Source organism: Elaeis guineensis, chromosome 9, assembly GCF_000442705.2.
Source record: "Elaeis guineensis isolate ETL-2024a chromosome 9, EG11, whole genome shotgun sequence".
NCBI classification, from domain to species: domain Eukaryota; kingdom Viridiplantae; phylum Streptophyta; class Magnoliopsida; order Arecales; family Arecaceae; genus Elaeis; species Elaeis guineensis.
This window is the reverse complement of record NC_026001.2, coordinates 97,154,888-97,169,277: the sequence shown is the minus strand read 5'-3', so window position 1 is coordinate 97,169,277 and position 14,390 is coordinate 97,154,888. Positions and strand designations below refer to the sequence as shown.

At 39.8% G+C, this 14,390-nt stretch overlaps 1 pseudogene; it reads left to right on the top strand.

The window, feature by feature from the left end:
- The first annotated feature begins 11,801 nt into the window (after positions 1-11,801).
- LOC140851519 (uncharacterized) lies at positions 11,802-14,111 on the top strand (annotated as a pseudogene).
- Positions 14,112-14,390: the final 279 nt, after the last annotated feature.

Sequence of the window (14,390 nt, the reverse complement as noted above, 5' to 3'; positions counted from 1 at the left end):
TTCTCTAAAACCCTTCCCCACGTCCTCATTTGTGTGCCATATGGATGGATAAATTAATTAGTTAGCCATTCAAATTCAAAGCATGTTTGAATTTGAATGGATAACTTATCACTTGCCCTTTCATCCTTATCCATTTTGTGCGCCACATTACTTACACGAGAAAAGGTTTCTCGTGAAACTTTTCCACGCACAAAGAGCCACGCCCCTTCTCTTCTCACGCCCAAAAGGATAGGGATAAGTTGGTTTCCGTTTGAATTCAAATTTGATTTGAATTCAAATGTGTAACCTCTTGTCTTTATCCTCTCACGCGGATAAGACACGTTTGATGTTGTTTTAAAAAGAGGAGAAAGGTGGACGTGCATAGAAAAATTAGGAGAAAAACTTTGAGATGTGAGGAAGGCTTCTGCGCAAGGTGAAGGTCCAAAACCTTTCGAGAGAAAAAGAAAAAAAGAGAGAAAATTGGGGCAGGGTTTTTGGTGTGTACCCTAGGGTTTCTACCTAGGGTTCGGGAAGTGAGATTGGTGTGCCACGAGTGTCGTGAGTCCACCAAATTTTAGAGAGAGATCCATCAGCCTCTCAAGTAACTGTGCAGATGATCCGAGCATCCGAGAAGTCGGCACACATCGATCGAAGGAGTTCGATCAATATCTGCCATCAAAAGGGTGAAATCATGAACTAGCATTCGTGAGGAGCTGATCAGACGGGAGCTTCGTGTGGATGATCCGCAGAGGCCAGACAGTTGGGTGGCTGCGATGTGATGATCAGAGCCCTCCGACGGTGATCAGATTACGGTGATCGACTACCCCAAAAGGTGATATGTTCTGAACACAGTACTGTAAAACGTTTACTGATTCAAATTTGAATTTCAAATTTAAATGCATGCTGTTGTATCATATTTAGATCCTAGTGTAGGATTAATTAGTATTAATCAATAAGATTAATTAATAATTCTGTTATAAAATAGTAATTTTGAAAAAATTTTAAAATTATCATTTTGCCCCTGCACTAAATTTTCGCTTCAATTGGTATCAGAGCCAGTTCTAGAATATGATATACATATGCATGCGTAGATTAAGGTGTAATCTATAAGTTTAAATTTGAAATTCAAAATTCAAAATTCAAAAAGATTTGAAATTTGAAATTTGTTAGAAGTTTCAAATTTGAAATTCAAAATTTGAAATTTGAAATTTGGTTGAAATCTCAAATTTGAAATTTGAAATTTGAAATTTGAAATTTGAAATTTGAAATTTGAAATTCAAAATTCAAAATTTGAAATTTGAAATTTGGTTGAAATCTCAAATTTGAAATTTGAAATTTGAAATTCGAAATTTGAAATTTGAAATTCAAAATTTAAAATTCAAAGATTGAAAATTCGAAATTTAAATTTGGTTGAAATCTCAAATTTGAAATTTAAAATTTAAAATTTGAAATTTGAAATTTGAAATTCAAAATTTAAATTTTGAAATTTGTATATTTAGATATACATGATCCAAGTAGCAAGTAATCTAATTGGGTTGGTTGCCATGGCCGTCCGGTCATAGGAGAAAAGTAGGGTTTAAAGACCCTCTCTTCCATTCGATGGGGTCTCCTATGGCGGTAGGGGTGCCGATGCAATTATATCCCATGCCGATGAAGCAGCGAAAGGACTTAATTAAGAAATTTATCATGAATGTATTAGATTAGATCTAAAAGAAAATTTATGATTTATTTTAGTTATTTTCTGTTATGAAATGAGCAATAGAATTGCTGTTTATGAAATGTGCTGACCCGTTTGTGAAATGAGTTAACACATTTGGTGAACAGAAAATAAAATCTTTCAAATTTGAAAATTATTTTCGAAATACCAAACCCTGACCCATCAGCCCAAGTACTTAATTAAAAGAATTAAGTGTTGTCTAGTAGGTCTAGAATTTGAATTAAGACCTAAGACAATTGCATAAACTTTTGGGTCAATGGGTTAGATGAATTAGGTCCATAATTGGGTTAGACCTAAGGTTAGTTTAAAAAATAGACAAATTGGAGTAATTGGTCAAATCTAATCAAAAGTTGAATTAGATTAGGTCAAGGATACTCTAGACTCAACTTCAATAGTTGTAGTTGAATGGGTCCATGTCTTTAACTAGACCAAGATGGACTTAATTCATGGCTACGCGGTGGAGCTCTATTTACTAAGTTGATCAAAATTAAAACTAATGAACCGGTTGGTGTCTAAGGTAAGTTCGGCAGTTTTGACCAGTGGTTCTTAAGCGGGAGCTACTCGCATTGATTCGATCATTGACGGGTTAATGGCAAATCCCCACCACTGATCTCACTTACCTGGCCAATCTGGTAAGTTAGATTTTGATTAGATCACTTGGTGATTAGAGCTCACCCATGTCATTAGGTAAATCAGTATGACTGATTTAGGTGCTCCTAATGCCAGCTTTAATTAAATCTTTTTTAATCTGACTTGGTGAAGTCAGTGGGAGGATTGAAATTGGCTGGATGATTTCTTCTCTACTATTCTTTAATAAAATCCTCAAAATTATTAGGTCCCTAAAATGATTAAGTTATAATGATAACTAAGTCATAGCCTCCCATTAAGTGAATGATAATGAGTCCATTAGTTCAATGATCATTGGAGGCCCAAAGGCCTGGTGCTCATTGGCTAATGGAATTATTATTCATAATATGATAATTTGATTGAGTCTTTCTGATGGTGGTTAGGTTGGCCGGCCAAAGTCGGGCCTGATCATTTATTGGTCCGATTCACTAAATTAAGTCATGTTAATGGTTGGACCTAACCAGATCTTTTCAGTGGAGGCCAAAGCCTACTGATTAGGTTCTGGGGCAAAATAAATTACTAGAAGTTGTTTAGAGAAATAACTGGTTAAGAACCTACCCATAGATGCACATGGGTTGACCAACCAAAGTTGGGCTCGTGTGTAGTCTGTGTGGATTCTAGTACCCATTAAGGAATTAAAGTAATTTCTCGAATTGGAGGATGAGGCTACCAGTTCGTAAAAATATTGAGAAAAACTTTAGACTAAAGTCCAAGTCTTTAGTATTAATTTATGTACTAATAGAGGTCTCGTTTTCCTTTAAGCAGCTATGGCCACTACCCTGTCGCTCCGGTCATTATTAGATAATGACAAGCTCATGGGATCCAATTTCGATAGCTGGTATCGAAAATTGAAAATCGTCCTTGAGCATGAACGGATCCTTTATGTAGTAACGGATCCAGCACCTGAGGAGCCAGCTCCGAACGCTAGTAAAGCGATCCGAGACACTTACTTGAAGTGGCTCAATGACCGCACCACCGTTCGATGTATTATGCTGGCAGCAATGAATGACGAGTTCAGCCGAAGGTTTGAGAATGCCCAGCCACAGGAGATGCTTCAAATGTTGAACGACTCCTTTGACACGCCTGACGATGTTGAAAGGCACAAAACTAGTTGTGCTATTTTCAATGCTCGGATGAGAGATGGGGCCTCAGTCACTGATCATGTACTGTATATGATCGAGATGATTGAATGCCTAAGCAAATTGGGCTTTCCTCTGCACAAGCAGCTCGGTAAAGATGCGATCCTTAATTCTTTGCCCAAGTCCTTCCTCCCATTCCTTACTCATTTTCGAATGACAAAGCCTGCAGTAAACTACCACGGATTGTTGGGGTTGCTGCAGAACTTTGAGAAGGATCACCAACTCCATAAGGAGTCGGTGAATGTAGTGAGAGGGTCTTCTTCTCGTCGTCAACCCTTTGGGAAGGGGAAGAAGAACAAGAAGAAGAAAAATAAGAAGGTGCAATCTCATGCTGGGACAGTAGCACGGGGTCAGACCAAGAAGCGCAAGCATGACCAGAGCCAGGCGGAGTGCTTCTTTTGTAAGAAGCATGGGCATTGGAAGAGGAACTGTCCTCAATACATTGCCTCCCTGGACCCGAACAGGCCAAAGAAGAAGCAAGGTAATTATATGATAACTCCTTGCAACTTTTCGATTTGTGATACTACTGCCTGGGTATTGGATACCGGAAGCCCTTATCATATTTGTAATTCGATGCAGGGTCTGCAGGTCAGTAGAAGATTTGATGAAGGCGAGAGGTTCCTGAATGTTGGAGATGGAAGCAAAGTTCCAGTTCTAGCTTTAGGAATCATGAGTCTTGTAATCAATTCTCGTAATGTAATTCTGAGTGAATGTCACTATTGTTCAAGTTTTTTATTAAATATTATTTCTGTAGGCCTTTTGGCCATGTATGGTTATGATTTTTTAATAAAAAAAATATTTGCAATATCATTTTGAATGGTGTTACAATATTTGTTGGACAATTAAATAATGGAATTTACTTACTATCACAGCCTGTTAATGTGGTTCAAAAATTCGGTAAACGCTCTAGAATAGATAATGTGTCAGAAGTCTACCTTTGGCACTGTAGGCTAGGTCATATCAATAAGAACAGGATAAATAGGTTGGCTCAAGAAGGAATTCTTGAAGTTAGTGATTGTGAATCACTTCCAACCTGTGAGTCCTGTCTTCTTGGAAAGATGACCAAGTCACCTTTTACTGGAAAAGGTGAGCGAGCCAGTGAACTCGTAGGTCTGGTACATTTTGATGTATGTGGACCCATGAGCTCAAGTGCAAGAGGTGGATTTTTCTACTTCATAACCTTCACAGACGACCTATCTAGGTATGGGTATGTCTATTTAATGAAGCATAAGTCAGAATCATTTGAAATGTTCAAACTATTCTGAAATGAGGTAGAAAAATAAACTGAGAAGTGTATTAAAACTCTTCGATCTGATCGAGGAGGTGAATACCTTTCCAATGAGTTTCTGACGTATCTAGGGGAGAATGATATTCTCTCTCAGTGGACTCCTCCTGGAACACCACAGCATAATGGTGTGTCTGAAAGGAGGAATCGGACCCTGTTAGACATGGTTCGATCCATGATGGGGTTTGCTGGTCTGCCGATCTTCCTCTGGGGATATGCGCTCGAATCGGCTTGTTACCTTCTAAATAGAGTTCCGAGTAAGTCTGTAGCCAAAACGCCATATGAGATATGGATAGGACGTAAGCCAGTACTCTCGCACCTTAGGGTTTGGGGGTGTCCGGCTTATGTTAGACGTTTAATTACAGACAAGCTTGGACCTAGGTCTGACAAGTGTAATTTTATAGGGTACCCAAAAGAGATCAAAGGGTATTATTTCTACCTTGCTGATGAGCAAAAGGTGTTTGTCAGCCTTAAGGCAATCTTTTTAGAAAAGGAGTTCCTTAGTGAAGGAACTGTTGCCTCTAAAGTCGAACTTGACGAAGTTCGACAGGTGGAAAAACCGACACATGTTACTGAACCTGAACCGAATTTGATTAGATCAGATCCGGAGCCCATTGATTATGCACCCTTAAGGCGGTCTGGTAGAGTACCACATCAACCGGATAGATACTATGGTTTCTTGGTTCGGGATGGTAATCCTATCGAACTTGATGAAAACGATGAGGATCCGATCACCTACATGGATGCAATGCAGAGACCTGACTCTGAGAAATGGCTAGAGGCCATGAAATCTGAAATGGAGTCCATGAAGGTCAACGATGTGTGGACATTGGTTGACCCATCCAAAGGAGTAAAACCCAAGGGTGTAAGTGGGTCTTCAAAAGGAAGAGGGGCGCAGACGGAAAGGTGGAGACCTATAAAGCCCGTCTGGTTGCCAAGGGATATCGTCAACATTATGGTATAGACTATGACGAGATGTTTTCTCCTGTGGCAATGCTCAAATCCATTCGGATTATGCTTGCGATAGCTGCCCATCTGGACTATGAAATCTGGCAGATGGATGTGAAGACAGCTTTCCTAAACGGAGAGCTGGACGAAGAGGTGTATATGATACAACCTGAAGGGTTCACATCCACAGATGAGTCTAAGGTGTGCAAGCTACAGAGGTCCATTTATGGACTTAAGCAGGCATCTCGGAATTGGAACATACGTTTTGATAGGATGATCAAAATGTATGGCTTCGTTAAGAATGGAGAAGAACCCTGCATTTATAAGTGGGCTAATGGTCCAGCAGTAGTATTTCTTGTATTGTATGTGGATGACATTCTCTTAATCGGGAATGATGTCTCTGCATTACAGGGAATAAAGATTTGGCTATCGTCACAGTTCTCCATGAAGGATTTGGGAGAAGCTTCCTACATCCTAGGGATGAGGATCTATAGGGATAGATCCAAAAAGTTGTTTGGCTTATCCCAGTCCACGTACATTGATACTATGCTGAAAAGGTTCAGCATGGAAAATTCCAAGAAAGGCTATCTACCGATAGGCCATGGAATTTCTCTCTCGAAGAGGGATTGTCCGACAACACCTCAAGAGAGAGAGCGTATGGGTAGGATTCCATATGCTTCGGCAGTGGGATCTATCATGTACGCCATGACATGTACACGATCAGATGTGGCATACTTACAAGGGGTAGTGAGTAGATACCAATCTGATCCAGGAGAGAATCACTGGAAGGTTGTTAAAACCATCCTGAAGTATTTGAGAAATACTAAGGACCAGTGGCTTATATATGGTGAATCGAACTTGAGACTTATAGGGTTTACAGACTCTAGTTTCCAGTCTGATCGAGATGATAGCAAGAGTGTGTCAGAATTTATTTTTACCCTTAATGGTGGGGCTGTCTGCTGGAAGAGTTCCAAGCAGCACACTGTGGCTGATTCAGTATAAGAGGCGGAGTATATTGCTGCATCAGATGCTGCCAAAGAAGTGGTGTGGCTGAGGAAATTCATCACCGAGCTCGGAGTAGCACCCTCCCTTGTTGGTCCAGTTCTGCTCTACTGCAACAGCTCTGGAGCCATTGCTCAGGCGAAGGAACCAAAGGCACACCAGCGGACGAAGCATATTCTGCGTCGCTACCATCTCATCCGGGTGATCGTGGATCGAGGTGACGTCGACCTTCAGAAGATCGACGGGAAGGAGAACCTGGCCGATCCATTCACTAAAGCCATTGCGGTGAAGGAGTTCAACGACTACAAGTCAAAGATGGGTATTAGATACTGCACCGATAGGCTTTAGGCCAAGTGGGAGATTGTTGGGAATAGTGTCCCAAAGCCAATCGTCAGCCTGTTGACGGTTGTGCTCCTTTTGTATTAGTACATGAATTATAAATAAATAAAAGTTATTTTGGTATTTTTTCATCACAAATGTTTCATCTTCTAATGAACTCCTGTGTTGTGGTGAAGTCCTTAGGACTATTTAGACTCGACAAAGGAGGATTTGTCGTTTAGTCCTTAAACATGTTCGCGACCAAATGATACGTTGTTACCAAGGACGACAATATTTATCGAGCATAGGTCGTTGTGTGCCATATGGGTTGGTTGTCCTCATAACCAAAGAGTGTGGAGACACTGGTATGGCATATAGGTGAGATGTAATGGTACATCTGCACTAAACGTGACCAACTCCGGAGCTATTTTTGCTGTCAAGATTTGCTCCGATGGGATATGGGTATAAATGTCCCTCCGACCTGAGACCGCCATGGTGACTTGCAAGCAACTCACTGCACTTAGGCACTGGACTACCTGAATTTCTAATTCAGTGACGGAAGGTTGCTGGGTGTAGTCAAGTACTTGACTTGTCGGTGCGTGTGTCAAGATGGGATTGACCACTCCAGTTTAGAAGCTGTGTACAGTCGTGTTTCAATTTAGCAAAACCTTGACCAGGGTAGTCCTAGTGAGGAGTCACAGGACTAATTGAGTTGAGCACGATTCGGATGATATCATCAGGGTTGACAGTTTAACCCAGAGTCATCCTAAACACAGGGGTCAAAAGGGATGAATTATACGGTAACCATATTCACGTAGGTTCTGAATGTTGCGATTGCGATTATTCGACCTATCCGGTCGTCGGGTACCATTGCTAGATGGTCACTTCGATTAGTACAGAAATTGGTTCCTGTGCTACCGGCTTAGGTTCGAACCTGCGGGGTCACACACATTAGAGGTTCCTTTCTGATCTGATGGCTGATTATGAGTCTTATCTATTTGGAACTCTATGATTGAGAATTAGGATTCTCTAATCATGAGTTCCACACATTTTGGGTACCGGGGTCAAAATTTTGAATTTCGAATTTTGAATTTGAAATTTGAACTCTTTGATCAGGGTTTCATATCGATGGTCTCTGATGCCTGATTGCCCATCGAATTTGAACTCAATATTTATGAAAGGTTTAATTAGTGATTTAATCACTAATTAACTCAATTTGATTGAGTAATTATTTTTGGATCAAGTCCAATTGAATTGGATTCAGTTTGGATTGACCCGATTAGGTTAAATGTTGACCTAATCACTAAGGTGGTTTAGTCCCTGATTTGATCAGGGGTTATGTTTAGTTAATTTCTGATTTGATTAGGATTTTATTAAGCTTAATTAAGCCTAATTATGTTGGGTTTAATTTGGTCTAATTGTGCTCAACCTATTTTAAACTAGGTTGGCTCAATTTGAATCAAACCACCTTGTTTTAAATTCCCTGCGTCACCCAACTTCCTTGCACCCATTTGAATTCATGAGAAGAAACTTCTCGTGAAATTTTTCTCACGTAAAACCCTTCCCCACGTCCTCATTTGTGTGCCATATGGATGGATAAATTAATTAGTTAGCCATTCAAATTCAAAGCATGTTTGAATTTGAATGGATAACTTATCACTTGCCCTTTCATCCTTATCCATTTTGTGCGCCACATTACTTACACGAGAAAAGGTTTCTTGTGAAACTTTTCCACGCACAAAGAGCCACGCCCCTTCTCTTCTCACGCCCAAAAGGATAGGGATAAGTTGGTTTTCGTTTGAATTCAAATTTGATTTGAATTCAAATGTGTAACCTCTTGTCTTTATCCTCTCACGCGGATAAGACACGTTTGACGTTGTTTTAAAAAGAGGAGAAAGGTGGGACGTGCGTAGAAAAATTAGGAGAGAAACTTTGGGGCGTGAGGAAGGCTTCTGCGCAAGGTGAAGGTCCAAAACCTTCCGAGAGAAAAAGAAAGAAAAGAGAGAAAATTGGGCGCAGGGTTTTTGGTGTGTACCCTAGGGTTTCTACCTAGGGTTCGGGAAGTGAGATTGGTGTGCCACGAGTGTCGTGAGTCCACCAAATTTCAGAGAGAGATCCATCAGCCTCTCAAGTAATTGTGCAGATGATCCGGAGCATCCGAGAAGTTGGCACATATCGATCGAAGGAGTTCGATCAACATCTGCCATCAAAAGGGTGAAATCACGAACTAGCATTCGTGAGGAGCTGATCAGACGGAAGCTTCGTGTGGATGATCCGCAGAGGCCAGACAGTTGGGTGGCTGCGACGTGACGATCAGAGCCCTCCGACGGTGATCAGATTGCGGTGATCGACTACCCGCAAAAGGTGATGTGTTCTGAACACAGTACTGTAAAACGTTTACTGATTCAAATTTGAATTTCAAATTTAAATGCATGCTGTTGTATCATATTTAGATCCTAGTGTAGGGTTAATTAGTATTAATCAATGAGATTAATTAATAATTTCGTTGTAAAATAGTAATTTTGAAAAAGTTTTAAAATTACCATTTTGCCCCTGCACTAAATTTTCGCTTCACTTATCCTATTCAATATGTTGATGCCAGCAACCATAAAAAGCTTATGTTTTTGTGTGCCAACAACTCTCTGATTTTTATCGTGAGATATTAGAGAAAAAGAGGGGTCAAATGTAATTCTTGGGGTATGAGGTTTGGGGTGGATTCATACCATCTTGGCATGTGAAAAGGAGGAGATCGATCTGCTTTCGAGTGAGAGTCCTAGAATCGTTCTAGGATTTCTGGATGAGAAAAAATCAAAGAGAAAAGAATCTTTATCTAATTTTTCTCCAGCATCCAGCATCCTCCTCTAATTTATCTTTGACATCAAAAAGGTCTAAGACGATCGAAGAAAGAGATCAAATCAGATCCGCCATCAGAAGCCGACTGCGCGAGATAGCACTTTCGTTGGGGACAGAACAGTCTGAGAACTTCGTGTGGACCATCCATAGAGGTCAGACATTTATGCAGCTATGAGCAATCAGTGAGAACTTTCAAATCTATATTCTCGATCGTAGAGTTCGACTACCTATGCTCAGATATTAGGTTCGAAATCCTAATAGTAGTAGATTAGATCTATTGCTGTGTGCTGATTTTTGTTCACATGCTTATTATTTTAAATTTAAAATTTTTATGCATATAAATTCATATCATAGATCCATTTGTATAAATTTTAATATTAGATTTTATGCATATATTTATAGATTAAATAGTTTAATCTAATATTCTGCTACTGCAAAAATTTTTAAAATGCATGCATGAAACCCCTGCGCATCCTAATAGGCATCTCTCTTTCTGAAAGATCTGTGGGAGTTGACACAAGTGGCAGTAAGGAGGAAGGCCATGGAGGAGACTGACGGGAGATGGTGATGAGGAGAGCAGTAGGGGTGGATCCAATATATTGGCATCGGGGGCCATAGCCCTTGATGGCCCAAGATCTAAAGCCCATAAATCAATTAATTTTTTTGCTAGCCCCCAGCGATGAAACCCTCCTCCTTCTGTTCTTCTCCGTGACTCCGTTGATGCCCACCGGCCATTGCTCCATGACTCCTCCAATGCCCAATGCTCCATGACTCCATCGACCGCAGCCCCACCTTGAAACCCTAGTTCAGACCTTCTTCTCCATGACTCCGCCCGACGCCCATTGCTTCGCAACTCCACTGACCCCAGCCCCAAGCCCTAAAAAGTGAAACCCTCCTCCGTGACTTCATCGATGCCCACTGGCCATTGCTCTGTGACTCCTCCAACGCCCATTGCTCTGTGACTCCATCAGCCTCAGCCCCACCCTAAAATCCTCCTTCAGACCTTCTTCTCTGTGACTTCGCCCGGTGCCCACTGATCCACGACTCTGTCGGCTCCGACCCCAAGCCCTGAAATGTGAAACCCTCCTTTGCGACTCCACCCAACATGGCGGCACCCACTACTCCACGACTCCTCCAACACCCACTGCTCTGTGACTCCACCGACCCCAGCCTCACCCTGAAATCCTCGTTCAAACCTTCTTCTCCGCGAGTTCGCCCGATGCCCACTGCTCCGTGACTCCACCGACCCCAGCCCCAAGCCCTAAAAAGTGAAATCCTCCTTCTCCATGACTCTGTCAACACCCACTGGCCACTGCTTCGTGACTCCTCCGATGCCCACTGCTCCATGACTCCGTCGGCCCTAGCCCCACCCTAAAACCCTCCTTCAAACCTTCTTCTCCATGACTCCGCTCAACAACCACCAATCTATGACTCCATTGGCCCTGGCCCCAAGTCTTGAAAAGTAAAACCCTCCTTCTCTACGACTCCACCCGATGCGGTGATGCCCACTGCTCCATGACTCTCTTTGCTCACTGCTCCACTTCTTTCCTACCGATGTTGACAAGCCAATGACTGACGAGACGACAGAGAATCAAAGGTTCACTCAATCGCTCCCTCTCTTTTCCTTGCTCACTTGCTGTATTTTACATTTTTATTGATTTGAGAGAGTCATAAACATGAGTTTTTTTTTATCTGGGTTTTTTTTTTCTGAAGTCTGTTCCATGGTTGGGTGAGGGCCGACCTACCTTGGCAGTTGGCTTGCTATGTATTGTCTTCAACTCTTCTCTTCTCCAATCGTTCCATATAATGTCTTTGTCAAGTAGTAAGTTTTTATTGATCTAATTGTATTTGCCTTAAACTGATTACTGATCATGTATAGAAAAGCTTATTAGTGAAGGAATTTATCATTTTATGATTTTTTTCAGATAAAATTATGGAGAATTTTTTGAAAAGAAAACTCCCTCCGGCACCAGAAGGTGGAGGTGGAAGTGGAAGCGGCAGCCTAAGTGGAATAGGTGATGCATTCACTAGCACTCCTTTAATATCAAAACTAGTTAATTTGAACACCCTTCGTTCTGATCCTGGTGAAAGAGATAAAATTTTGGATTATCATCCCAATCAAAGAGATGAAATAAGGTGATTTTAGTGGCTCAAAGGACCTTGCGAACCTAAGAGCCATAAATTTCCTTTTAGATTAATTGGAACAAGATCACGTCGTTTTAATCCAGACTGGTTTGATAAATATGGAAAGTAGTTAGAGTATGGCATAAAAGAGGATAGAGCATATTGCTTATGTTGCTACCTATCCAGAGACCAATTTGTGAATCAAGGTGAGAATGATGCATTTGTGTCAAATGGGTTTAATTGTTGGAATAAAATAGAGAGGCTAGGTGATCATGTTGGTGAAGTTTATAGTTTTCATAATCAAGCACTTAAAAGATGTAAAAATTTGGTAAGGGAAAAGCAATCCATTCAAGTTTCTCTTCATAAGCATTCTAATCTTGCGAAAAATGAGTATCAAATTCATCTAAATGCCTCAATTGATGTTTCTAGAATTTTGTTTGCGGTTAGGATTACCTTTTCTTGGTCATGATGAGTCAGATGAATCTTTGAATAAGAAAATTTTTTTTGAAATGATAGAGTATACAGCTAAGCAAAATAAAGCTGTATGTAAAGTTGTGCTTCGAAATGCTTCGAAAAATAATCAAATGAAAGCCCTAGAAATACAAAAAGAGATTGTTCATTGCTTTGCATAAGAAGTGGTAAATGCTATCATTAAAGAAATTGGGGTGATGTATTTGGTTTACTAGTTGATGAATCTAGTGATGTGCCCGACAAAAAACAAATGGCCATGGTTTTGCGATTTGTCAATAAACTGGGGTTAGTGAATGAAATTTATTAGTGTTGTTCATGTAATTGAGACTTCTGCTTTATCTCTTAAATCTGCAATTGATTTTTATTTGCTGAGTATGGATTGAGCTTAATGAGCATTAGAGATTAAGGCTATGACAGGGCTAGCAACATGTGAGGTAAAATTAATGGTCTGCAAGTTTTGATTTTGGATGAAAATAGCTCAGCTTATTTTGTTAATTGTTTTGCACATTAACTTCAATTAGCTCTTGTAATTGTTGCTAAAAAGCATCTTGATATTGCTGATTTTTTTAGTATGATCTCCACCATGTTAAATGTTGCTAGAGGCTCCTGTAAATGTAAAGACTTGCTTCGATAGTTGCAATTGGACAAAGTTGAACAAGGGGTAAGTGATAGTGTTATTCTAACTGGAAAGGGATTAAATCAGGAGATGAGTCTTAGGAGGACAGGAAAAACACATTGGAGTTCTCATTTCAAGTCACTTATGAGTTTGGTTGAATTGTTCTCTCATATAATTGAAGTGCTTGAAGTTGTTAAGGAGGAAGCTATAGATTCAGGGAAGAATGCTCAAGCACATGGTTTTTTGAGATATTTACAGTCATTTGATTTTATTTTTAATTTACAATTGATGATTACTGTTTTGGGGATAACAAATCAGTTGTCCTTGGCTTTACAAAGTAAAGATCAGGACATATTGAATGCTATTGCATTAGTGAGAGTTGCTAAGAGACAATTGCAAAATGTTAGAGATGATGGATGGGACACTCTCTTAGATAAGATCTCTTCTTTTTGTGATGAGCACAACATTGAAATGTTGAGTATGGATGAAGAGTTTATTAATCCTGATAACCCACAGCGTAGAACCAATATTAGCAATTTGTATCACTACTGTATGGAATTTTTTTATACTATTTTGGATATGCAGCTCCAAGTGCTTAATGATCACTTCAAGAGGTAAATTCTGAGTTACTTACTTGTATGGTTTGCTTCAGTCCAAAAGATTCATTTCATCGTTTTAATGTACTAAAGTTGAAAAAGTTGGCTGACTTTTATTCCAAGCACTTCTCTTTTTGTGATCGCATGTATCTTGATTTTTAACTTGAGAGCTATATTGATGATGTGCGTACAGATAATAGATTTGCAAGCTTGAATGGGATTGGGGAGCTTTCTAATGTTCTAATGGAGATAAAGAAAAATCTTTCTCATCTTTTGGTATATCGATTTTTGAAGTTAGCATTGATTTTACCTATAGCAATTGTAACTATTGAAAGGTGTTTTTATGCAATGAATATTATGAAGATAGATTTACGCAATCGGATGAGTAATCAGTTTCTAAATGATTGTTTAGTTTGTTTTATAGAAAAAAATGTACTTGCAATTATTATTAACTAAGATGTAATGATTCATTTTAAAAAAAATGAAAACTCGTAGAAGATAGTTATAAAAAATGGTGATGTAATTTATCTTTTGTTATACATTAGATCTATGAGATCGTATATTTTTATTTTTATTATATATAATATATTCCCAGTGCTAACATTTTTTGCATTCACCACTGGAGAGTAGGGAAGAAGTGGACGTCCGCAAGGGGTTGGAAACCTTCAAGAGGAGTCGGGAAGGGTCCGAAGAAATGAAAAAAATCTATACCGGA